The sequence below is a fragment of the Ursus americanus genome, chromosome 13, assembly GCF_024610735.1.
Source record: "Ursus americanus isolate L20-20 chromosome 13, mUrsAme1.1.p, whole genome shotgun sequence".
Classification (NCBI taxonomy): domain Eukaryota; kingdom Metazoa; phylum Chordata; class Mammalia; order Carnivora; family Ursidae; genus Ursus; species Ursus americanus.
The window spans coordinates 2968012-2993854 of NC_142139.1; the positions used below are offsets into that span (position 1 = coordinate 2968012).

Sequence of the window (25843 nt, forward strand, 5' to 3'; positions counted from 1 at the left end):
AATAAAAGCAGGATCTTTAAAGGAACATATGCTTAAGGATTAGTATGGACTTTGAGCAAAGTATTCTATGAAGAAAGAATAAACCTTCTGAGCAAAGATTGACATAGAAGTGGTGAACAATTAAGGAATTAACAGAAAAAAGTATATAAAATTTGGAAAAATAGATAGTAGATATTTGTTAAATGGCAACATCTGGTACATTTTTAAAAAAAATCTTCTAATTAGAAGTAATGGTACACTTGAAAAAGAGTTGCAAAAACAGTACAAATTATTCTTATGTGCTCTTGCCTCAGCTTCTCCTAATGTTCCATTTTACAGAACCTTGGTATACTTACACAAAATTGTCGTTAATATTGGTACAATATTGTTAAATTAAATACAGACTTCATTCAGATTTCTCCTGGTAAATTTGTGTGTGGGGGGTGGAAGGTCTGTGTTTTCTCTTACAAATTTATATGGAGAGATGAAGAGAAAACTGCCCATGGGAATGATCCAGACCTTGGTGGAGGAGTTGGTGAGATGATGAGGAGGGCCTCATGCATCCAGGTGGGAGAGTCTGACTCTGAGGGTGAACCTGGAGACTTCAGCTGATTGGCTGATAAGCAGTCATTGAAAATTGGGAGAGAAGCTGGGTTGACCAAAGGAAGCTGTGGTCAGAAAGGAGCTGAGAAGTGGAAACAAGAGTGCCTAGAACCGCCTGATGAAATACAATCCAAAGGCTTAACAGAGCGGTCAGAACACTTCATGTGTGGGTTTTGTACCTCTGGGGTCCAACTGAACTGTTTCTCTGAGCAAATAAGTTAAATAGGCCCTGATTACAGCAAGAAAGCACCTTTTTTTCTCTTTTACAGAAACGTTAAGCAAAAAGCAATCCATTAAATTTAATGCTACAGTTCTGTTGATTTGACGATCTCTTTTTACACATTTGTTTGATAGACAGGCTTGAGAGTGCTTTGAAGATTAGAATATTTATTGTGAAGAATCTCCAGAAAGTGCTCTTTTACTTCTAAAGTCATCAGTGAGTACCATGCAAAAAGCCATTGATCTGAAACACCCAGGACTCTGTCACATTCACATTCTCCTGAATATTCATAAGATATTCATATTTTTTAATTAATGATCTCAGGCATCAAGCTCTGCAGGTAAACATCTTGGAGATTCCAACCTTCTTCACAAATTTCTTGTGAAGTTTCCCTTATAGGTCTATTTATCAAAAAGACTATTTAACAACAAAAAAGTTGGGGAGTGGATAAGAAGAAAAACTCTTCAGGTTTCACTGTTCTTCTATCAGACATTTTATAAGGAGGCTCTTAGAATCAATTCCGAAAGGCTCCCCTAAAGTCCTTTACATGGCATTTCTGATTATTGCTGATGTCAGGATTCATTCCTGTTTTTCCTGGAGGCCAGCCTCAGATGCTGTGTTGTAAATGACTCTTTTCAAGTACAACTTAGATTGTCAGGGAAAAATATAAACAAAAGTGAAATGTGGGCCAAAGTAAATATTAATTTAAAAACCATAACCCTAGGTCCAAAATGAAGTAACTTTTTTGGCAGTTTGCTAAACTGTCTGCATTTGGAGTAAATGAGAAAGAAAAAGGAAGAAAGAGCTGAGCGAAAGAAAATATTAGCACTAATAGGCACAAGAGTTTATGAGAGAAAGCAGACCGAGAAGTGAGGTGTGTACTCTTCCCAATAACCCAGTGCTAATCTGGTCATGAACATTTCTTCCCCAGACCCAGTTTGTCGGAGCATGTGGGAGTCTTGATTCTTCCTTGGACTGTAGCGTTGCTCTCCCCAGGACACCAGTGCAGGTTTTCCTCTAAAAGCCTGCTGTGCCATGCAGGCTCTCACCGCCCTTGAAATAGGTCAGATTTGGTTCTGCATTTTCCCATAGAGTTCTGCTCAGTCTTCTGGAATTGAGCCAGTAGGGAGAGTCCTAGGGGAGAAATTTCATTGCCAAGGAAGATGTCACACTAGCTATTTATTTCTTTATGGGCTAAAGGCTTTCTCATGTAATTGAACAGATGCCTTCAAGTCTTAGGCTTAATGCACTTTACAGTTTGCCAAGCGCCTTCTTATTATCTGGATACATTTGCCTTCACAGTAATAACCTAACCCTATGGGGAGACCATGACAGATATTAGTATTCCTAATTTTATAAAATTAGGAAACTGAGGCTTGAAAAGTTTTATTGATTTGTTAGTTCTGTGTATTTTATTCTCCCTTCCATATTCTTTCTGTTATATTACCCATGATCATCTTCTTTATTTTTATAATTATTCTATTAAAAAATATATGCAATATCTTTGCAACAACTTTATAATGCATGCATTAGAATGATCAAAGAAATAGGGTTCTGGACTATCCTCATGCAAATCAAATGTAGAAAGTGAAAATATAGATCTATCCTGAAACTCTGACATCAGAATGCTATAAATGCACTATTTCAATTGTTAGCCTGTCTTCCAGAACTTTCCACGAATTTTTGAAATATTTAATTTTGAGTCTGCTATAGCTGTTTTCAATAAAGGAAACTTTTTTTTACTTGGCATTTTCTTCAGTAGTTTAAAATGTGTTATGAAACATAAATAGACATTAAACAGGACAGACAACAAACATTAAACATTTGTCAATGTTAAACAAGTTATGGGTCACATTTTCAAATTTGGATACCTGTTGTATCTAGAAAAATGTATATAAGTCCCAAAGTTGGGAAACTTGCTGTGCTCTGTGGAAACCAGCGTCGTGATGCTGACACATGTCTGTGTATGCTCACAAAGATAAATACAGTAAACAGAATCTTCACACCACAAAGTTTCTGACCACATAAGAAGTAATTTTCAGGTGCTGTTGTTTACAATTCTGTATTTTGACATCGAATTTGGAATAATAAAATGATGTATTTTAAAAAATCAGGGATGTAAGCAGGACTTCCTTGATTTTCCAAGGCAGTATATATGTACAGCATAGGACTGAAATTTAGGAATGAACCTTTTATCAACTTACAAGATAAGTATTCAACTGAAGAAATACCATTGAAAGTTGTTCTACTCTACAGTTGGGAACAGCTTGGTTTCTGTTTCAGTACCATTAATATTGGGTCACCTGGGGTATAATGGATTCCATGGATTTAATATGTTACCTATAGTGTGTTTAGCTGCAATACAGTTTCGATGAACTTTGAGTTCAACAATTTCATTTCAGATATGGAAAATGTCAACAGAACACTTTCAAGAGCCAGAACTTACTGCTGTTATAAAAGAAATATGTTTCAAATACCTTAAAAAAACTAACTTCACATTCTTCATATTTCTGCAGAGTTAAAAACAGAATGAAAACTAGTATGACCTCGCAACACTTTCAAAAAATATTTAACATGGATTTTAAATACAAAATTATCATAAGGCCCATGGATGCTGAATAATAGAATAGAATGTACCGGGAAAACGTACTTGCCAGTGTGAATACCTGACATTTACTTGGACACGGTACTCATTTGATAGGAAAGTTGCTTGAAATTAAATTTGAAGTTTTCTAATAGGACAGGTATATTTTCACACTGCTGCTATCTACCTGGAGAAGTGCTATGAAAAGGTGAATAAGCCAAAGTATTAGAAAATTTCATCACGATTGTGAAGAATCTTAGCTCCCTGATAGTGGTTGACAGGTCTTGGGTTTTTGTTATTGTTGTTTTTAAGATTTTACTTATTTTTTTTTTGTCAGCAAGAGAGAGAGCACAAGCAGGGAGAGAATAAGGCTCCCTGCTGAGCAAGGAGCCCGATGTGGAACTAGATCCCTGGACCCTGGGACATGACCTGAACTGAAGGCAGAAGGTTACCCAGCTGAGCCACCCAGGTGTCCCATGACTGGTCGTGTTGTAAGACATCATATACTGCCAGCTAGAGGAGTGGTGCATCTTGTATAGTGGCTGAGAACTCTTTTGAAAGAGTGACCGCTGTGTCCTTTAAAAAAGTGGCATACTGATTTCTACATCATAATGACCCGATAATATTTGTTAAATGAAAGGATTCAGCGCTTGAAAAAGATTATTTTTAAAGACTTAGGGAAGTGTGGACCATCTACCTGACATGACAGTAATGATGACTTGATTGAAACTTTGTCTAAGCCTACAATAAAATTTACTTTTGCCATAGAGAGAAATCTTTAAAACTAAAGAAACAGTAAATTTATATTTGGAAAAAAATGTTCAGTAATCTCTGGTAAATGCAATGTATCTCGCCATTTGATCTTTTTAAAACAAAATTTAGAGATATAAACATTATTCTTGATTTCTCTTTTTTAAAGAAGCAAATTGGTTTTGGTAATTGGATAGATGTCCTCGCTGCAGCTGTGTGTCAGAGACATTTATTCCCAGTCACCATAACGAGATGCCTTTGAATCTTACTTTAGAATGAGTTGTCACTATTAATCATTCATTCATTCACTCATTCTGTTATGAAGAGCCCATAGCCAATGTGGTGATTTGTTATATAGAGAAATATAATCTTGGATTAGGTTCACAATACCACAGTGATTTGCATGTTTTTGTTGTTGCTGTTGTTTTCTTCACAGGGGTTGAAACTCTATGGGAACTATGCAAAGTAGAAGTCATTGGAATTAACGTCTAAATGTTTGTTGTAACCACGGATACATTGCAGTACATGCATGTTGAAAGGACCAGTGAGAAACAGGAAAGAACAGTGCTCTAGATGGCAGGAGCATTGGTATCCCTAATCCACAATTAACAAGCTGATCTTGGTTATTAATTTATACTGTCTAGGTCTGTTGCCTCGTTTGGCTAATGGAAAGTTTGGACTAAGTGAGATCAAGTTCTATGATTCTCCTACGTGTTTTGTTTTATATAATTTCTGATTTTTCACATTAAGTTGTTATAAGATCTTTTGTTTCCTTAAGATATATACATTCCATATTAATTGTTTTAAAGTGAGTTATTGGTGACCAAATTTAATCTCATCACAAAATTTCATTCTAAAAAAAATTTACAAGCGGCATTAAATTCTGTGTTTCTCCAACAATTATTGTAATTAAGCCATTTGTGTCCAAAAACTAACTTTGGCTCTGATAACTGAAGCAAAGGCTTTGAAAAGTCTGACCCTGGAAATAATTTCACAACATATTACCGCACAATTGGAAAAAGAACTCTCTCTCTCTCTTCCTGTCTGTCTCTCTGTCTCTTTCTCTCTCACACACAGGCACACACAAAAATAATAAAAATCTGAACTCTTTTTTCTTTTTAAAATTTGTACTAAACATTTAATAATAAAGAAATTATAAAATAGCTCCAAATCTCAATTTTAGGAGTATGTATATAACTTGCATAGTTGTATGAAATATTGTAAAAATTAGGTAAAATAAATGTGTCAGTGCTTTGAAACTGGAAAACCAATTAGGGCAGGCATCATAACTTCATTTTTAATAATTTTTTATTTAAGTATGATATTTATACAGAAACGTACAGTTTCATGAGTGAACAGCTCAAGAATTACCGCAAAGTGAAAAAAGATAAATAATTAGCACTTAGGTTAAAAAAATAGAACATCAGGAACTAAGAAGCTCCCTTCATATTTATCCCCATAATTACCCTCATTCTTCATCCCAAAGTTAACCAATATTTTGATTTCTAATGCCAAAGATTAGTTTTACTTGGTTTGGAGCGCTACAAAAATGAAATTAACATAGATTATGTATTCTTGTGTATCTAGAATCTTTCATTAAAAGAGTTATCTATGTTAATACATGTAGCATTTGTGAATGACGTTAATTTGTTCATTTTCACAGCCATACAATATCCTATGATATCCTATGATATCCTATGTACCACAATTTATTTATCTGTTCTACCACTGATGGACGTATGTGTTATTTCCAGTTTTAAGTTATTATAAATAGTGAAACTATGAACAATTTGTACATGTCTTGGCTACACTTAATACACATTTCTGGTGTTTTATGTGGTAGTACGTTAAGATTCTGTCGTGATTGTTTTAATATTTTATTATAGGCTTCATTTTGGGACACGCAATAGAAGTATACAGCTACATCCTTGTCATTAGGTAAGTCAGCATATACAAATCCTAGGCTATAAAAATCACTTTGAAAAAGTTAATTTGAAGGAATACTTGCTGTCAAAGCCCATCCATATTCATACTTGGAAGTGGAAGTTTGAGTCACAGGGTATATTTTGGTTCAATTTTAATTGATAGCACCAACAATTTTTTCAAAGTGATTGTATTAATTGAGTATATAATATCCTTTTTTCCCGTATCCTTGCCAGAACTTAGTATTTTACCTCCTTTTAATTTTAACCATTATACTGCGTGTGTATGTTTGAGTAAAAGTGTGTGGGGGTGTAATAGTATTTCATAGTGGTTACTATGAATTTCTCAAATAAAGAAACTGAGCTGCTTTTTAGATGTTCATTAATCATTTGATAAACTTTTTTTTGATAAACTTTTTATTTGGGTGGAATGCCCTTTCAAGATTAGTTTCCATTTTTTCTATTGTTTGTTTGCTTTTGCTTTGTGTTTTGTTTTCCACTTTTTAAATTGCTTTATTTTTATTCTTGACACAAAACTTTGGCTGGTAAAATGCATGAGAAATATGCTTCTTCCAATCTGTGGGGGACCAGTTTTCTCTCTTAATGGCATCTTTTAACAAATAAAAAATTGTTCACTTTCATGTGCTCATATTTTTGAAAAATTTTTATGGTCATTCCATTTTTATGTCCTATTAAATTTTTAATGACTCCACAGTCCCACAAAGATGTTCTTCTAGAAGCTTTATTGTTTTGCCTTTCAAATCTTAACTGTAAGTTTTCATTGAGAAATTTCAAAAGCATATTCCACAATGCCAAGGTGAAGTCAAAATAAAGAAGTTGACAAAGAAAAATAAATTAAAAGAAACAAACAGAAAACATTTTCCCTGACTAAGCATGTGCTTTCTTGTGGCTATTAAAATATCTCTTTGTGTTGGATTGGAGGAATGAGATTAAAGACTGGTTCCTTCTATATATTAACTTTCTTTTTGGTTTAACAAGCTAAGGGCATCAGAGAGATTGCCTAAGTGTTTACTGTTCCGCAGTTTGTTATTGGCCACTGGAATTCATCCAAGAAGCTGTCAAATATCTAATTTCTATTCTATCACAATGAAATAATTATCATACATGATATTTTCAGAATAATTTGTTCTTTTTTCACTGTTTGCTTTTGTTCCTTTTGTGCCAGGATGAGAATTCACTTCAAGATTTTCAGATGAATAAAAGATTTAATGAGTTTATTTCAAGGATTATAAACCAGTCATTCATGATTTATTGCAATATTTACTATGAATATACTGAAAGTAAACCAAAAGAAGAAAAATAAATCTGAAAAAATAAGACAAGAAAGGAGCAAATAAAAAGAAAAAAGTAAACATGAAAATGTTTATTAAGGTCACCTGTGGTCCTCAGGAAAATGGACATGCTCAATTTTCGTGTGTGTGTGTGTATAAACACACAATTCACACAAACAAATGCACATACACACTTTATATTTTGTAATTGTCAATATTTATCAACCTCCTAAAAAAGAATATAATTATTTTATATTCAGAAATACACTCTTACTATTATATAATTGTATGTAGGCCATAAAATATACAAATACCCCCAGGGCTACCACATTAGTATATAGGTGTTTCATTTTTAATGAAAGTCTTTCACTTTGGTTTATTTATTTCACCGTCATGCAGCCCTTTATAAATTGGTTTGGATGTTCTAGAATCACAAATTGAATTTAAAAGTCATTAGTCATTACATCATATGCGAAACCCAAATTATTACACACTTTCCAAGTTCTTAATTAAGACCTTCCCTATGGAGCTGGGCCATAATTGATCATGACTGGTAAGAAGTTCTTGCAGTTAAAAATATCCATGACTATGATATATTTCTTAGTGTGCCAATTTTAGATATATTCATCTGAAGTTAATTAAAACATAGTATGCATAAAAATGGCTAATGTTTACTTAGGAAAATCGTAGTTTCATGGGTGGGCCCTTTTTCATGCTAAACATAGTTAATTTGGTAGTCCCAGTAGAGTCTGGAGTCGTAGCTGAGTGTTAGCACACAGTAAAATGCATCTATTATCTGTTGGTAGTGAATAACACGCTAAGGCTGCCATAGTATTTGTCCTCTCCCATCTGTCTACCACCTACTACGTTTAGGGTATCCAAAACTAGGCCCTTGATTAGAGAAAATAGAATTTATTACATGACTTTGGTAGTTTGAACATGAACAAATTAAAAAAAGAAAGCACGCTAGGGTATTCAAGTTAATAGAGACTACTAAGAGATAGTAGCAGGAGAAGTGAATCAGGAATTCGTTTGGCGGCAAGCAACTATGACCTGACAACAGTGACTTAAACACGATAGTGTTATTTTCTTCATTTTGGGCCAAGTTTTAATGGGTAAGAGGCTTTAATGACATTAGGACATTTTTCTCATGGTCAACACATGCCTATTGCAGCACCGGTCAAATTTCTAAATTTCAGGCAGGAAAAAAGGTAAGGGAGAAAGCACAGCAGCAGACTTGTAATCTCATTGAATAGAATGTTAACATGTGTTAACACATGTTAACACATGGCCACCCATGAGTACTAAGGAGTCTAGGTGAACAGCTACAAGCATATAGGAGAGAAATTGATAGGAAATGGATCTGGGCCAAGATAAGCTACAGTGTTTTCCAGAGTTGATACAAATCATTGCTACATTTTAAGCTATACAATTTTCAAATGAGTAAAATAAGTAAATATATTTTAAAAAATAGTTTCAGATTTACAGAAAAGTTACAAAGATAGTAGTGTGAAGTTCCTATATACCTTGCACCCACTTTCCCCCTTTGTTAATATTTTGCATTTTTAGGATATATTCATTACAACTAAGTAACCCAATTAAATTTTGCAGGTTCTTAGAATTTCACTAGCTCTTCCCTAATGTCTTTTTCTATTACAGGATCTTTACATTTAGTTGTCATGTCTCCTTAGCCTCCTCTAGTCTGTGGTAGTTTCATCAATTTTCCTTGTTTTTGATGAACTTGATGCTTTCGAGTTCAGATCCAGTATTTTGTAGAATGTCTCTCAATTAGAGTTTCCCTGAACTTTTCCTCAAGGTCAGTTAGACGGGGGTTATAAGTTTGGCGGAGGAAAAACATGTAGGTGAAGTGACATTCCCCACCATGTTATACTGGGGTACGTGCCCCAACATGACTTATCACTGATGAGGTTAACCTTGGTCACCTGACTGAGGCAGTGTTTATTAGGTTCCTTTACTGAAAAGTTACTCTTCCCCCACCCTTTTCATACCATACTTTTGTTAGGAAATTATTATGCACAGGCCACACGTAGGGAGGGTTATGCTTCAACCGCTTGCGGGACAAAAAGTACCTAAAAGTATTTGGAATTCTGCATGGGAGATTTGCCTCTTCTCCCCCCTTTTATTTCTTTATTTAATCATTTTTATAACGGTATGGACTCCCGGATATGTATTTTATGCTTTAAGTTATAATCCAATATTACTCTATTTACTTTATAGCTCAAATTGTCCTCACTCTGACTTTGGGAGCTGTTTTGATTTGGCTTCTTTGTCCCTTTGATTACTCACCCCCCATGGTTTATTTTTTTTAATAATAAAGGATTATTTTCCAAAAATAATAACTTTGAAATAATAACAGTAATTTTTTAAATATGTCCTTTAATTATCCTAAAATATTCATTCAAAATAACCACAACACTAGTTTTTAGGATCAATATCTTAAGAACAAAATGTAAATATAATGCCAGAGAGCAAACCTGGCTCAGTGGTTAAGAACATGGGAGAACATGCTTATGTTTAAGTGTCAGCTCCGTCATTTATTAAGTAAGCAACGGTGGGCAGTGACCTAACCTATTAGTATATCATTTTCATCTGTTAAAAGAGAGTAGCAAAAATTCCTATTTCATTGAGTCATTGTGAAGATTAAATAGGTTAATGCATGCAGTATTTGGAACAGTGCTTGGCACAAAAGGAGTGTTCAAAAATACAAACAATTATTATAATATTGCTAGGAAGGGCAAAATTCCTGGAAGAGGGAAAATTAGCCAAAAAGCATCAGTTGCTCAAATGTTATTTCACAATTCCACTGAGCTGTTCAGGTTTCAGCAGTCTGATTACTAATCCTGGCTCAGGAGTGATATTTGATGATTTAGTATAGAAAACAAGTGGCCTATACTTGCTGTTATGATTGGCTAAGTCAGAAAAATATAAAGACTCTAAAATATAATCATTATATTGAATAATACATTAACTATGAATGATCAAGACTGAGGAAATTGATAAAATAATGAGTGACACAGAACTATTGGGGCACTGGGGTGGCTCAGTTGGTTAAGTGTTAGACTCTTGATTTCTGCTCAGGTCATGATCTCAGGTGGAATCAAGCCCTCGGTAGGTTGGTTGGGCTCTGCACTCAGCGGGGAGTCTGTTTCTCTCTCTGCCCCTCCCCCTGCTCAGGCGCATGCGTGCTCGCTCACTCTCGCTCAAATAAATAAAATCTTTTAAAAAATAATGGATGATGTAGAGCATTTTGAATTCCTAATAATTAAGAAAACATAGCACCAAGTCAGTTACATTTTAGAATGTGGGTCATTCTTCACTAAACGGTTAATTTTTTCAACATAATACAACTTTATTTTTTTTTAATGTATCGAGCTGTAATTCACACTCCACAAAATTCACCTTTTTAAAGTGTTCAGCTAAATGTTTTTCGGTATATTCATAATGTGTGCAACCATCACCACTATCAAATTCCAGAATATTTTCCTCACTACAAGCAGCAGTTCTGTACCCATTAGCTGACACCCCCTCTCCTCCTTGACAATAGCCCCTGAAAATCACTAATCTACTTTCTGTCCTTATGGATTGCCTACCCAGTACATGTCACGTAAATGGAATCATACGATAGGTGTGGCCTTTCGTGTCTGAGCCCTTTCACTGGGCATGATGTTTTCAGGGTTCATCATGTTGTATAGTTTGTATAACTACTTCAGTTCCTTTTATGGCTAAACAATATTCCATTTTTATGAATATGCCATGTTTTTCTTGTCTATTCATCAATTGATGGGCATTTTAGATGTTTCTGTTTTTAGGTCATTATATGTAGTGTTAGATTGCTATAAACATTGATGTATATTTTGTGTAGAAATATGCTTTCATTACTTCTGGGTATAAACTTAGAATTGCTGGGAAAGGTGATAATTCTATGTTTAACTTTTTGAGGAATTCCCATGTTTTCTGCAGTGGCTGCAGTATTTTACATTTCCATCAGCAATGTATGAGGATTCTAATTGTTCCACATCCTCAAAAAAAAAAAAAAAAAAGAGAGAAAGAGAGAGAAGAAAAGGAAAGAAACTCACTGCCATCCATCTCCTTAATACTAGTCGTCCTAACAGGTGTGAAGTGGCTTCTAATTGTGGTTTTGAGTTTCATTTCCCTGGTTGCTAATGATATTGGGCATCTTTTTATATGCTTATTGATAATTCAAAAATATTCTTTAGGGAAATATGTCTATTCAAATGCTTTGCCTATTTTTAAATTGGGTTATTTGTCTTTTTATTGCTGAATTATATTGAATACCAGAGTATTTGAAATTTTTTTTAAGTTTGTTTATTTATTTATTTATTTATTTAGTAATTTCTACACCCAATGTGGGGCTTGAACTCACAACCTCAGAACTCACACGCCTCTTACTGGCACCCCTCAGATATGCTTTTTGTGTGAATTTATAGGTATTGACTCATTTAAATTTTCATTAATAAATTAGTTCTATTCATTGTTAATACAAGGCTATCATTGCCAATAATCTATAGTATTTTTATAGAGCCCAGGCCATTGGGGCCAATAAACACATGGGCATTTATCTTATTGATAAACTCCCTTAAGAGCGAAAGAAATGAGACAATTTTGATAAAGCTCTGGATATGTATCCAAAACTCCAACTTGTTGAAAAAGCTTTTTTTTTTTTTTCCATTAAAGTACAATGTTAGCAGAATTGAGAGGAGAGAGTAAAAATTTAGTGGATAAAAAATACCTTTGAAATCTATCTGCGTAGAAGTATATAGCAAGGAGGGGCACCAGTGTGGCTCAGTCAGTTAAGCATCTGAGTCTTGATTTTGACCCAGGTCATGATCTCAGAATTGGGCTCCGTGCTGGGCGTGGAGTGAAGCCTGCTTAATAAGATTCTCTCTCCTCCTCTCTCTGGCCCTCCCCCCCATACTCAACTCTCTCTCAAAAAAAAAAAAAAAGTATAGCAAAGAAATTTTACTCATAAGTATCTTGTGACTAAATGTGTTAATGGGACGTTCTTCAAATTCATTGATAATGTGTTTTATGCCCAAAAACTTCAAAATATAAACACATATTGAAAACTCTATTCATAGTATGTGTCTAAGGATTTTGGTGGAAGTGTATCTTTAGAAGCAGTGCTAGAAGGGAGGGAGGGATCGATCTGGAGATCCACCACCGACCCCTTCACCCTTTATGACCTTGGAAACCCTACTTAACCTCTCAGTGCTCCAGTTTCCACATCTACAACAGGGAGTAACAGTAGTACCTATCCATTGGGTAACACTAAAACACTAAAACGTGAATACTTGTAAAGCTGAGCATGTCATAACTGCTTATCAAAATTTAACTACTGTTATTCATGAGGACAATATATCATGCCAAGTTTAACTGTATATAGCTGTTTGTATGATCTGTATAGACTTCAAAATTCTATGCATGATGTCTTTCATCCCTATTCATCCTCATTCTATTTCTTTTTTAAACATTTGGTCCTTATATTCTCCAATAAATTATGAACAAAGATTTATATATCAACAGCATTGTTTCACAATCACATAGATACTTTATCAAAATAAAACTGGCAAATTCTGGAAGAGAGAAATACAAAAGATTTTTTTTTTGTGAGGCATTCTTTGCAGTTATTCCTATAGCCTAAAGTATGGGCAGGCATGAAAATGATTTTATTGCGTTTCTTTATGTAAAAAATGTTGGAAAAGAGTGCTTTATTCATAAATAAGAGGATATAATATGTTATGTAGAAAAAATCCTAATAAAGGAAGCAATGGAAGCAATTATAACATTTGCATTAGTTGAAAATGTTCATATGGTTTTAACAAATCATATTTCCCACAGAAAGACTAAGAATGGGAATAGTATGGATGGAAATTACGACTTTTTGTCAATTGTTGAAAAGTTAATGTTCTGCTTTTTGTCTCTTTCTCACTCTTCAAATGAAAGCCTTTGGGCAAACATGAATGTGTCTGTACCTAAGAATCTATTTATTTTCAGTTGTAATTTCTGGTATGCAATTTTCTCTGGGAATGTTACCAAAACAGAAATTTCTTTTATTGGCTCATGCTATTTGAAGAAATCATTTAGTATAGCAAAAATAATGGTAGTTTTTGCATTTATGAATCACAGGCTTTTCCCAAACTGGAGCACAGGATGCAAGTGGGAGAAAGGGGAGTTCTAGCAATCAAGCAAGAACGATGTGGAATAAAGGGAGAGTCAGGGGATAGAACATTACTGACTGAATTTCAGCTGTTGACATGGGTGACCAAGATTGGAAACACATACCCCATTCAGCCTTGACTTTTTAGTGGGTTATCCACATTTCTGTAAATTCACTAGCATGGAAGATTGCTTCATCCCTTGCATGGCCTTGCCTGCACATTTGTGGCTATGGACACTTCAAGGTTCTATGAGCTCTCCTACCAGTTTACAACCCTACAAGGGTGTTTTTCTACCAGCAGAACATTGGCCATAAATGTCTATTAGTCAAAATAACTGCGGCAGTTTTATAAGGCCTGTGAGTGCATATTTCCCAGTCCGCTTCTCTTTCAATTATGAAGAATGCAAAAATAACCAATAGTTTGACCTCTTAAATCACAAATTGGATAGACTTACTATTAAAGTATATTGTAAATGTGTTTCCCATTATTTAGCTCATTTAGCATGTTCAGCAGCAAGCATTCAAATATTTTGAGTTTTCTTTTTTCTTATTTCACACAAGGCATTAGATGATTTTTTTCAAGCCATCAAGTGATATTTAAAAGACTAGAGTACAACTGGAATATCGCTAATAGGTCATCACTAACCATTTGCATTAAAGATAAAGAATATAAAAGATACAATAGGCTCAGAAATTTTTTGGCTTTGTGCTAATCATTTTGATAGTCTTCATTGTGGAAAGTTAGCATTATTGTTCAATTTGGAAAATTACATGACTGTATCATACAATATATATGTATTCAAAAGAAAGAACTAGAATTAAAGAGTACATGTAAAAATTATTACCCTGTAGGTTGAAAAAAATGAGCAATAATAAATAGAGAAATGAAAATTGTTTCAAATCCAAAGTACGTGTCAAGTTTACCTATGTTTCATATTAATATTAGAATATTGCATGCTGATTAGTATAAATGAGCATATCCATTCAAATCCATTTTTCTTCCCTAAAGCAAGTTGATGACTTTTATCTTCAATTACATTTATCTGAAAAATATTTGTAAAACCTAAGGAAATATGTACATTTAAAGATTACTCTTTGGTGTTAATTTCAATGCATGCTTTGGATTTTCTCTGGCATAGCCGAAAATACTATAAAAAGTGAAGAACAAAGTATCTGGTGTCTGAGTTTCAAAATCTGGTCATCAGGTAGTGATGTCATCTCAGATATCTTTCAGAAGATCACAAAACTAAAGTGACCTATCACAATCAATTATTATCAATCGGAGTTTAAAGATATATTGTCTGGTTGCAAAAGTGAGTGGGTGGAAGAACGTCCATTCAAGTATCCTTGTCGTGCACAGTGGGGTCTGGTGTACATTCAGGCTTTTCAGTCAATATATTATAGTGTAATTTCAAAGGGGGGAGATTTTAAAGAGTAGGTCTGTTCAATCTCAGCCTGCAAAAAATATAAAGAATGCTTATATGAGTGCTACAATCTATAATTCACTTAATCCTGATAAATTTTTAAAGAATTAACAAACGAGGAGGATGTCCTTTTTTTTAAATTTTTTATTACGTTATGTTAGTCACCACACAGTACATCATTAGTTTTCGATGTAGTGATTCATGATTCATTGGAGGATGTCCTTTTTATTATACTTTTCAAAACGAACATTGTTTTATGTAAAGGATTGTAGACTTTTATTTTTATATGGTTATTTCTGCGTCATCATAGATTTCTGAAAGTATAATCTGATCTCTTTCCCCGGGTCCTTAAATACCCCTATGCCGCTTTCCGCAGCCCAAGCTCCTCTTGCGAGATCTTTCCAAGAACACCTTGTCCCTTCAACATTTTGTATGGTGCCTGGAAAATAATGCTAGGGCAGGGAGAAGATCTGATTACTGCACAAGCAGGTTACATTTGAGAGAAAAGCAATGCATAGATATAAAACACTATTATTAGAAGATTAAACCCTGAATTTAAAGTAAGGAAGACTTTTCCCCTTCCTTTTCATCTTGGGAAATGTGAAGAGGCTTATAATAAGCCCAAGGAAATGAAAGCGTTGATGAGAGATAGGCTTGCAGGTGGTTGATAAAGGCCAAGATTGCTTGCAGCTTATCGATGAGCCGCACATAGTGCTACAAACCTGTATTTTATTTCAGAAAGCATGACATAAAGGTAAAAATGTGTTCCATTAAAATCAGATTTCAAATGTGTTTCATTAAAACAAGATTTTGCGAGCTATCCAGATGATGTGCGTAGGTCCTTGTAGATAGAAAATTGAAGCACGTAAGACCTCTCAATGAACAGGTAAAAGTTGTCTCTGTTTCGTTGAACTGGCTGTCTGCATGTGTACAGAGATCCTTTTTTTTAAATGAACATCGTGGGTAAAGATCTCAATAATAAAATTATGGCAACTGTTACTGTTTAAATAACCTACGTCTATCGGCCAAAAGAAAGGCTTAAAGTAGTGGATTTAGCAGCTTTCAACTCTGCAGCCCCCATTCGTGTTATGTTAAAAACAAAACTACTAACGTGAGCAAGAGCAGGACAGCATAGCAGTTAACATAATGGTATTCTTACAAACACGAAGCGCTGATTCTGTGTTTTAAAATAAAACTGTTGCTCTTATACTGAAAGAACCCTGATAGTGGTCTTTGTTTTTAAAACAACTGTGATCTGAAATACACACAACAACCCTTTCCAGTTTTTCTCTCTGCCCCTTTCATGTTGAATATATGTTGTAATTGTGGTTGTGTAAGAAGCCCTTTTCGAGTTTCTTAGTACACTTAAAACGTATATTATTATTGTCACCCCTTGCCCGGGATACACACACTTCCCTTCAATTAAGTGGATTTTAGTTAATGGAGAAAACAAATAGACCACTTGAGTTCTAAAGGGTTTCCCGATTCTGAATGTGTAGCTCGGTCTAAGATAAAATAAAAAATGAGTTGGAAAAAGAGCCATATAATTTCTCATTTGTGTTACTGACTGTACAGAAATCCCTGATGAATTGCTACCTGTCCAGCAATTTTGTGGTGCCGAAGCCCTCGTCAGGTTAGAAGGTAGCAACTAGTTTAATCTTTTCATGAAGCATTTTAGTTTATTTCCTTCACATTTTTGTTTTCAGGTCTTAGATTAAAAACACTATGTTCCTTACACTTCAAAGTCAGTACCTTAACTAGAAATTATCCTAACCATAAGGAAGTTTAATCTTAAGGTTATTACTATATTTCCACTCCTGTCACTTTAAAATCACGTTTGACCGCACGAGAGACTGATTGGGAATTAGGGCTTTGAACTGGCGTTTTAAAAAGCATGAGCAGGAGGACTGTAAGAGGTCATTTAATCCCTTTCAGACTCGGTTTTGTCCGCTGTAAAATGGAAAGAATAATACCTACCTCAAAGCATTCTGATCCAAGTTGAACGGTGTAATGCATACAGCACTTAGTGGAGTAAGCTCTGTCTTGAGGTAAAGATGTGTGAAGCGAGGGACAGGTTTGTGAGAAGACTAACTCAAAGTCAATTCACTAGAATATATGTCTGGGGAGCTACAGAACGGTTGCTCCTGTGCTTTCCCTGCTTAAACAAGTGTAATCAGTAAATCACGGAATTGAGATACAGGCCCCCTTTCGTGTACCGCTGATTAACAGCCCTTCGTGGAGGGACGTAAACATGGAAGCTCATTTTGCTGTTACCATACGCCTGAGCTGGCTCATTGCTTACACTGTTCTCTTTGTTCTATCTACGACAGGACTGAGCTCCTGACGGAGGATACCGAAGTGACCATCGACACCTGAGCAGAGTAAGTGGGTAATGAATGGCTATTTTATTATTGATGTAGTCCTTGTCTCTCTCGGATGCTTCTGGGCCATTCCAGCTGAGAAGGATGGAAAGAGTAATCTTGGCAATTCCTACACGCATCTCACATTTCCACAGAGAGGAAATGAATTAAAATTTCAAAAACAATTGCTGTTGTTGGGTCCACAAACAAACAGCCAAAAAGCCAAAATAGGTCCTAAATCAGGAAATAGGCATTCTATGTTCTAGCTGGACTGCAAAACACCAGTGTATAAGTCATTCTATATCTGAGCCTAACTTTTAATACATAAACTCAAAATTGTGGGTTAGTTTATCTTTCAGTGCCCATCTGGGTCCAAAATTACAGCAAAACTTAGCTGTGGCCTAGCTGGAAGTCCCCGTGACTGAGCCAGGTCCTATTAATGGCTGGCCAGCTCTACTTCCAAAAGGACTTGAGACATGACTGTCTTTCCCCTTAAGAGCAGAAACTAAGTTTAACTCAGACGGACCCAGGCCTCTAGGTAATACAGCATCTGGACAATTGTTCCAGCAAAACCTGTAATCTCCACCGCGTTATGCATTGGAGATGATTTTACCTGCCGGCTGGCACTTTACCTGACATTGTTAGATCATATGCGACTACTCAAAATGGCGCTCAAAACTGAGTCTAGTACCCACGCCAATGCTTACATATTTTACCAAACTTTTATCTGTGAAAAACTCTGGAAATCTCATGAAAGAGGATTTTTCTCTTTGTTGGTTTTTCAAGTACATAAAACTGCAATAAAAGAAACTCAATGGAAAACAGCCTTTGGCCGGGAGACTTTTCTCTGCTTCCTAATTTTAGTCAGCTCAAAAACTTGTCTTACACAATTGTGGAAATAGTGAGTCTGGTGTTAGACTAATCAAGAACTGCAGAAAGACTAGAATGAATAAAATAAGTTAGTCATGAAGTGTTTTTGAACTTTCATGTAGCTTTGGGTTTCAGTTTGTCTTGGTGATGAAAACTCCAATATGTTTAGAATTTATGTAATCTGATTTATCAACCATGGTGGAATTCAAATTATCTGTCCCTAAAATGTAACTGTTCTCCTTTATGCCTTTTCTACAAAATGTGAGGAATAAGGTGAGTAGATTTCACATAGTTACATATACCAAAATTGAAGTTGAAATTACTTAAAATTTTAAACTGCTTAAATGATTCCCATTGTTATAAATTTATATACTGGTGTAATCAAATACTTTAAGGAGACCGAAAAAAACCAATGTTTTTCTCCTGGGAATTTGGTAAAATACAGTGTAGTCATGTTAATATAAGTTCAATTCTTCCCTAAAAGAAAAAAACAAGGAAATAGTAACAGGTGCTGGGCTAGGTAACAGTCTCTCGTGATTCTAGAAATAACAACGAAGGGTTCAAATGGGAGAACTCTAAGTGCTCGAAGTGTTGGAAGAGGAGAGTGAAGATTAAAATTAGAATCCACGTGGGAAAGAAGGAGGTAAACTCTTTACCATAAATCATCTAGATTCTTAATTTGAAATCAAACATGAACCTCAACATGTGTCACATAATCTCGCTAAATACACCTGGGTTTTATTAAGATGGTGTGAGCCCAAGACCACGATGTTTTAGACAAGCTCGAGCAGATCCTCTGCTAAAGAGAAAAACAAACATACTCTGTCTTGCTTTTGGAAAATAAAACCCCAAAACCTCAACACACCAACTTCAAGTAATTAATGGACTGAACTTCCAAACACAGCGTATTTGAAAGTCCATATGATGCAGTTTTTAACAGCACATATTTTAGAGAGATACAGACTCAAGTTCAAATCCTGACATTTCCCACTTACTCACTGATTTTAAGCAGCCAACTTAACTTTTCATCACTTCGATTTCTTCATTTGTAGAATGGGCACTGTTCTAGTCGGCTGTTACAGAATTGTGTAAGATAATCACGATGTGTGTGAAATGCTCAGTACAACACCTGCACTGACTAGATCTTAATAAATAATGGCCATTTTAATTTTTATTATACATTGAGTGCTAACTTAGTGCTATTTAGACTTTTTTAATTCATGGAGCGCTTAAGTTAAAAGGAAGATAGAGCCATGTCTCTCCTCAATTGCCATTTTTCACATCCTAACAAAAACAACCCTATAACTTTTTAAGAAGTTTTCATGATAAACTTTGGTAAATTTTGTTTTAGTGTTTTTTCATATTTATAGAAAGTTACAAGTAACTCAAATATGGACTTCGTTCAGATTTACCAACTGGTTATATTGGCTTACTGGTTTGTTTTATTGTATTCTCTCTCACTATGCACACACACTTATTTTCTGTTTATTCTAAGACATCTAAAAGTAAGTTGGAGAGAATGTGTATTTTATTCTAAATATTTCAGTGTATAGCTGCTAAAAATACGGCCATTCCCTTATATAACCTCAGTTTTTCCTCAAAATCAGGAAATTTAGCATTGACATAATACTGTTATCCAATCCACAGTTAATATTCAAATTGATTTATTGTTTCAGGTATATCTTTTATATTTTTTTCCCAGTCTAGGATCATGTATTATTATTTTTTGTTCTCATGTCTCTTCAGTCTCTTTTAATCTGGAACAGTTTCTCAGGCTGTTTTGTTTTGTTTTAAATCTTTCTTGACATATCTTTGAAGAGTACAGGCCAGTTATTTTATAGAATGCCCCACAACTCATTTCTTTTTTTCTTTTTTCTGATTTCTCATGATTACATTTAGCTTATGGATATTTTGACAGGAATACCACTGAAGTAATGTTACCTCCTTCTCAGTGCATCTTATTAAAAGCCACATGATAATCAGTTTATTGTAGCTTTGATGATGTTAGATTATTGATGATGGTGAAGTTGGTTAAGAATGAGAATTTCAGGTTCCTTAATTGTGACTGATGGCAAGAAGCTTTGACACTAGAAGGAAATAATTGCTGAAAGTATTCCAAATTTGATGAAAATTATATGACCTATAGATAAAAGAATCTCAACACATTTAAAGAAAGCTTAATGCATGGAAATAATACCAAGGCAAATTATAATCAAATCTCTGAAAATGAACTTTGAAGAAAAAATTTTAAAAATGGAGGAGAAGAATGACGTGACGCACAGAAGGAAAAAAAAAAAAGGTAAGATTGACTCTAGGATTTTCATCAGAAATCATGCAAGCAGGAGACATTGGAATGACTTCTTTATAATGCTGAAAGAAATAAATTGCCAACCAGGAATTCCCAGTGAAAATAGCCAGGGAATACCAACTGTGTATAACTTCACAAATGAAGGCAAACTATTTTTCATAAATATAGTAGTTGAAAGAATTTGTTGTCAGCTGACCTGCACAAAAAGAAATATAAAAAAGTTCTTCAAGCTAAAGAAAAATGATACTAGGTGGAGACTTGGACCTACAAAAATGAAAAAAAAAATGCTGGAAATCATAGGAAAATTTGGTAAATATAAACTACCTTTTATTTCTCATTTTAAAATTTCGCAAAAGGCAGTTAACTGTTTAAGAGTGTCTGGGGGCTAATAACTTGCAGAAGTGTAATGTATGAAAACAGTAGCAGTAAGAGGGAAGGAATGGAATGCATTTTTGTAAGTTTCTTGCATTATATGTGACAAAGCATATTATTTCAAGGTAGACTGTGGCAACTTAAATATGCATATTATAACCCTTACAGATACCACTAAAAGTTTAAGAAAGTCTAATTAATACTAGAAAATAATGGAATAATGAAATGCACTCACCTTAATCCTAAGTAAGTCACAAAAAGGAAGTATAGAAAAGGTGGAAAAACAGACAAGAAATAGCAAAATAGTAGATGGAATCTCAGTTCATACTGGTAATTACATTAAATGTAAGAGGAAGACACTCCAATAAAAAGTCAGTGGGTCAAACTGGATAAAAGCAAGATCTAACTATATACTGTCTATGAGAGACCCACTTTAAACTTAGAGGCAAATATGTTAAAAGCTTGGAAAAATGCATACCATGAAAACATTAATCATAAGAAAGCCAAAAGACCATAAAGCTATCACATTTCAGAACAAAAAACAGTACCAGAGATAAAGAAAAATGTTTCATAAAAATAAGTGTATCAATTAAACAAGAAGACATACCAACCCTAGATGTATATGTATATGTTTCATTATACGTGAATCAAAAACTTACAGATCGGAGAGGAGAAAGAGAAAAAAATATGCTATTATGTTCACATTACTCTCTCAATAATTTGTAGAATGAGTAGACAGTAAACGAATAAGGATAAGAAATTTGGGGGTGCCTGGGTGGTTCAGTTGGGTAAGTGGCCAACTCTTGATTTCAGCTCAGGTCATGATTGCAGGGTCATGGGATCAAGCCCCACGTCAGGCCCCACACTCAGTGGGGAGTCTGTTGGAGATTCACTCTTTCCTCTCCCTCCGCCCTTCCCCGTGTTTGCCCCCCCATCTCAAATAAATAAATAAATAAATCTTTTTTTTAAAAAGGCTAAGAACATCGAACAAATTATCTACCAATTCGATCTAATTAATATTAATACAACACTTCACTCAACAACAGTGGAATGCACATTTTTCAAATGTCCATGGACATTCACCAAATATGCAACAAGCTAAGCCATAAAATGGTTTCAATAAATTGAGAAGAATTAAAACACTGAGTGTGTTCTCTGACCACGAGTGTATTAAATTAGAAATTAAGAAAAGAAAGATATTTAGAAATTACCAAATGTAAGGAACTTAAATGATGTTTAGCTAAATAATTCATGGTTTAAGGAAGAAATTGCAAAGGAAATTATATCTCAAGCTGAGTGAAAATGAAAACACAATAAAACAAGCATATCAAAATATGTGAAATATAACTAAATCAACCCTTTGACGAAAAGTTATAGCTTCAAATCCTCATGTTAGAAAAAGTTAATTATCTAATACCAGTGATCCAAACTTGAAATTTAAGAAGCTAAAAAAAGAATAAATTAAAGCCAATGTCATTAGAAGAAAGGAAATAATAAAATAGGGTCAGAAATTAATTAAGTGAAAAATGGGCAAAGATCACAGAAACTCAACTATCAATAACATTGTTAACTTGTAGCTGAACTGGTGAAGAAAAAGGGGACAAACAAAAATTTTCAATATCAAAGATGAAAGAGGAGACATCACAAAAATCCTACATTAAAAAGAAAGGTAAAATATTGTGAATTATCTGTAGTGAACTGATCACTTAGATAAAATGAACAAATTCCTTGAAAGACCAGAACAATTGACTCAAGAAAAACATTCTGAATAGTCCTATATCTGCTACAGAAGTTTAGAACTAAATTCCTTCCCATGAAGCAAGGTCCAGGCCCAAGTGACGTTATTGGTGAAGTCTAGTAAGCTTTGAAGAAATAAATAATACCAACCTTACCCAAAGGAAAGGGAACACTTGCCAATTTATTTCATGTGACTGACACAAACCTGATACAAACTTAAGAAAAGAATGAACTAAAACTACAGACTGATACTCCTCATGAATAGAAAGGGCAAAAATACTATTGAAAAAATATTAACAAGTCAAATCATGACCAAATGATGTTATTCCCAGGATGCAAGGTTGGTTTAACAGTTGAAAACCAATCTATATATTTTAACAAAGCAATAGAGTAAATAAGAAAATCCATACATCTCAGTAGATGAAAACAAAAGCACCGGACCAAATTCAACACCCATTCGTTATAAAAACTAAAAATAGAAGGACCTTAAACTGACATCAGGCATTTACAAACATCTACAGCTAATAACAAGCGGCTTTGATTTCCTCAAAGAATGTTACCATATTAAAAGATCAGCATTAGATTCTTTCGCTGGTAGGTTAGACACTGCTCAGCGACAATAGCTAGATGCTTTGATGAGAGGGAGCGCGTGCTTTTGAACCAGTCACTATCCATCTCTGCTCCTACGGTTACTCTATGATCCCATTGCTAGAGCTGTGGGCTGGCTAAGGATAGAGTCTGGCTGACATCTACTGGTAGAGTCATTTCTGTTGACTTGATAGTTTGATTTACTTCTACAGTGGATGGTCCCTAGTGGCTTTCAACTGCGGTACAAAGATCCTCGTATTTCGTTCCTTTGCTCATAGTCTCAGCTACATGCCTCTTTCCCAAGCATCTTCATCCCTGATTTCCTAGTCTTTCTCTTTTTCTCCTTTCATGACCAACCATCCAGTCCATTTGCCATTGCCTATTAGTCCTTGTAAAGACAGTGCTTACTTAGGTGGTATCATAACAACAATGCAAGCCGAAAGCTTTTCACTTCTGAAAATACTTTAAAAATAGTAAAAATTATCTTACTGCTGGTTAGAAATATATAGGAAAGTGAAAAAAAGTAAAGCTAATATTTATTTAGTACACTGTAATTTAAAACATTGGAAACATTGAGAATTCTTGGGGGGGTGCATTTAATTTTTTCCAGCTTTTCTGAGGTATAATTAACGAGCAAAATTACAGATATTTTAAAGTGTACCGTGTGAGGATTTGATATACATATATCATTGTGAACTATTTACCAAAATCAAGTTAATTAACACTTCCATTATCTTATGTATTTATCTTTTGTGTGTGCATGTCATAGAAATGCTTACGGTCTACTTGCTTAGAAAATTTCATATATACAATACAGTATTATTAACTATAGTCACCATGCTGTACGTTAGATACCCAGATTTATTTATCTTATAACTGGGGGGGGGGGGCTTGTGAAAATTATTAGGAGTAGTTTGAAGATTGCTTGCCTTCCTCTTACCATATAACTTAAAATATGGAGCAAGAAATTTTTATTTGCCTCAGCTTCCCACACTTTGTCGTTTGATGTCATGAGATGTTTCTAAGGGTTCCTTTAATGGCAATGTTTTTTTTTTTTTAAAGATTTTTATTTATTTATGTGACAGAGAGACAGCCAGCGAGAGAGGGAACACAAGCAGAGGGAGTGGGAGAGAAAGAAGCAGGCTCATAGCGGAAGAGCCTGATATGGGGTTCGATCCCGGATCGCCGGGATCATGCCCTGAGCCGAAGGCAGACGCTTAACGACTGCGCTACCCAGGCGCCCCTGTTTTTTTGTTTGTTTGCTTGTTTGTTTTGTTTTTTACTGGGATCACTTCTTCAAGGACATCTTCATCCTTTTCATCCCAACAGCTTTCTTCATGTATGCTCATAAATTCACCTTCAGAGAGTTTCTCTATCTGCATATCTAGAATCTGCCAGTGGGTAACAGTGTCAGCATTTCCAGGGCTAACCATTCCATCTATAACTCAGTTTAAATTTGATTTTAAAAAAAGGGAAAGAAATGAAATAAATTTGATTTGAATCCTGCAGAGTGATTTCTATGTGTAGGAAGAGTTTCTACCATACTACACACAATTTAACGTAGAAGTAAATGCTCTATTTCAACCATAAGTGTCTTTCTGTTCCTGATGAAACTTCAAATGAAAGACATTGAAAGAGCTTAATCTTATTTGTTATATCAGTTTGGCTTTTTCAATATGGTTCAGCTTGTAGATTCACTCAGATTTACGTCTCAGTCTAGCTTCCCTTTGCTATCCATTCTTAAGACTTCTAATCACATACAGTGTTAGCATATTTCCTGTCTTCACTGCACTTTCATCTTGTTCAAGATGCCCTTTTTCAATGATTTAATTCAGTAAAATGTCATATGGGTTTATTACTGGGAGATAAAGTGGCAATACAACTGTCTCTCTACTCTGTGCATGAACTGAACAACGGATGCAGTGACCAGTCACAGTCATACTTTGAAAGAAGTCATGTATTTGATCACGGATCACAATGCACATCTATTATTTACATACTGACCCTATGGACTGAGGAATTAGTAGCAAAGGTGGTACTTTACAGAATTACTCACAGTTAATACACCATGGTAACTGGGATTTGAGCCATGTTGTTGGAGAACTGGTGTTATTCAGCCCAACCATGGAACCTGTGCACAGCGAGAACTGCCTGCATATTCCCACATCAGGGCACTTCTCTCTCCATAAAAAGTGGATGATCAAGTGCACTGCCCAAAGCTCTGCCCCCGGGAGGATTTCATTTCTACATGATATTTCAGAGCTTTCAAGGAATGGGACTATAAAGCAACAGCAGTTCATTTGCAGCTTGGCACAAAGGGACTCATCCTTGAAACAAGCTTGGGCTTATTCCTCCTCCGGCTGGTCATCGGGAACCTCATAAAGCCATAGGTATGAGATGAAGGAGAGCATGACTACAAGTATGATGGAGGACATGGAGGTCTGGGTCACTTGTTCCTGCTTGAGCTTAATCCCTAAACTCATTCTTGATTCAGAGCCCTCAATTTAGAAATAGACAAAGCTCATTGACACAATTTACAGAAAAGGAAACATAAATGCAAAATACAAATGAACCTATGAAAAATTGAAAGGCAGCAAATCAAGTAGTTTTAGAGTGAAGGGTTTAAAGCCTATCC

At 34.9% G+C, this 25843-nt stretch overlaps 1 long non-coding RNA gene across 1 annotated transcript in view; it reads left to right on the plus strand.

The window, feature by feature from the left end:
- LOC123793384 (uncharacterized) overlaps positions 1-25843 on the plus strand; it is a 102007-nt gene that overhangs the window by 15776 nt on the left and 60388 nt on the right. Inside the window, exons 5-6 of the long non-coding RNA XR_006779933.2 lie at positions 6023-6074; positions 17304-17354. This is a non-coding gene — a long non-coding RNA (uncharacterized LOC123793384). The remainder of the gene's footprint in view (positions 1-6022; positions 6075-17303; positions 17355-25843) is intronic.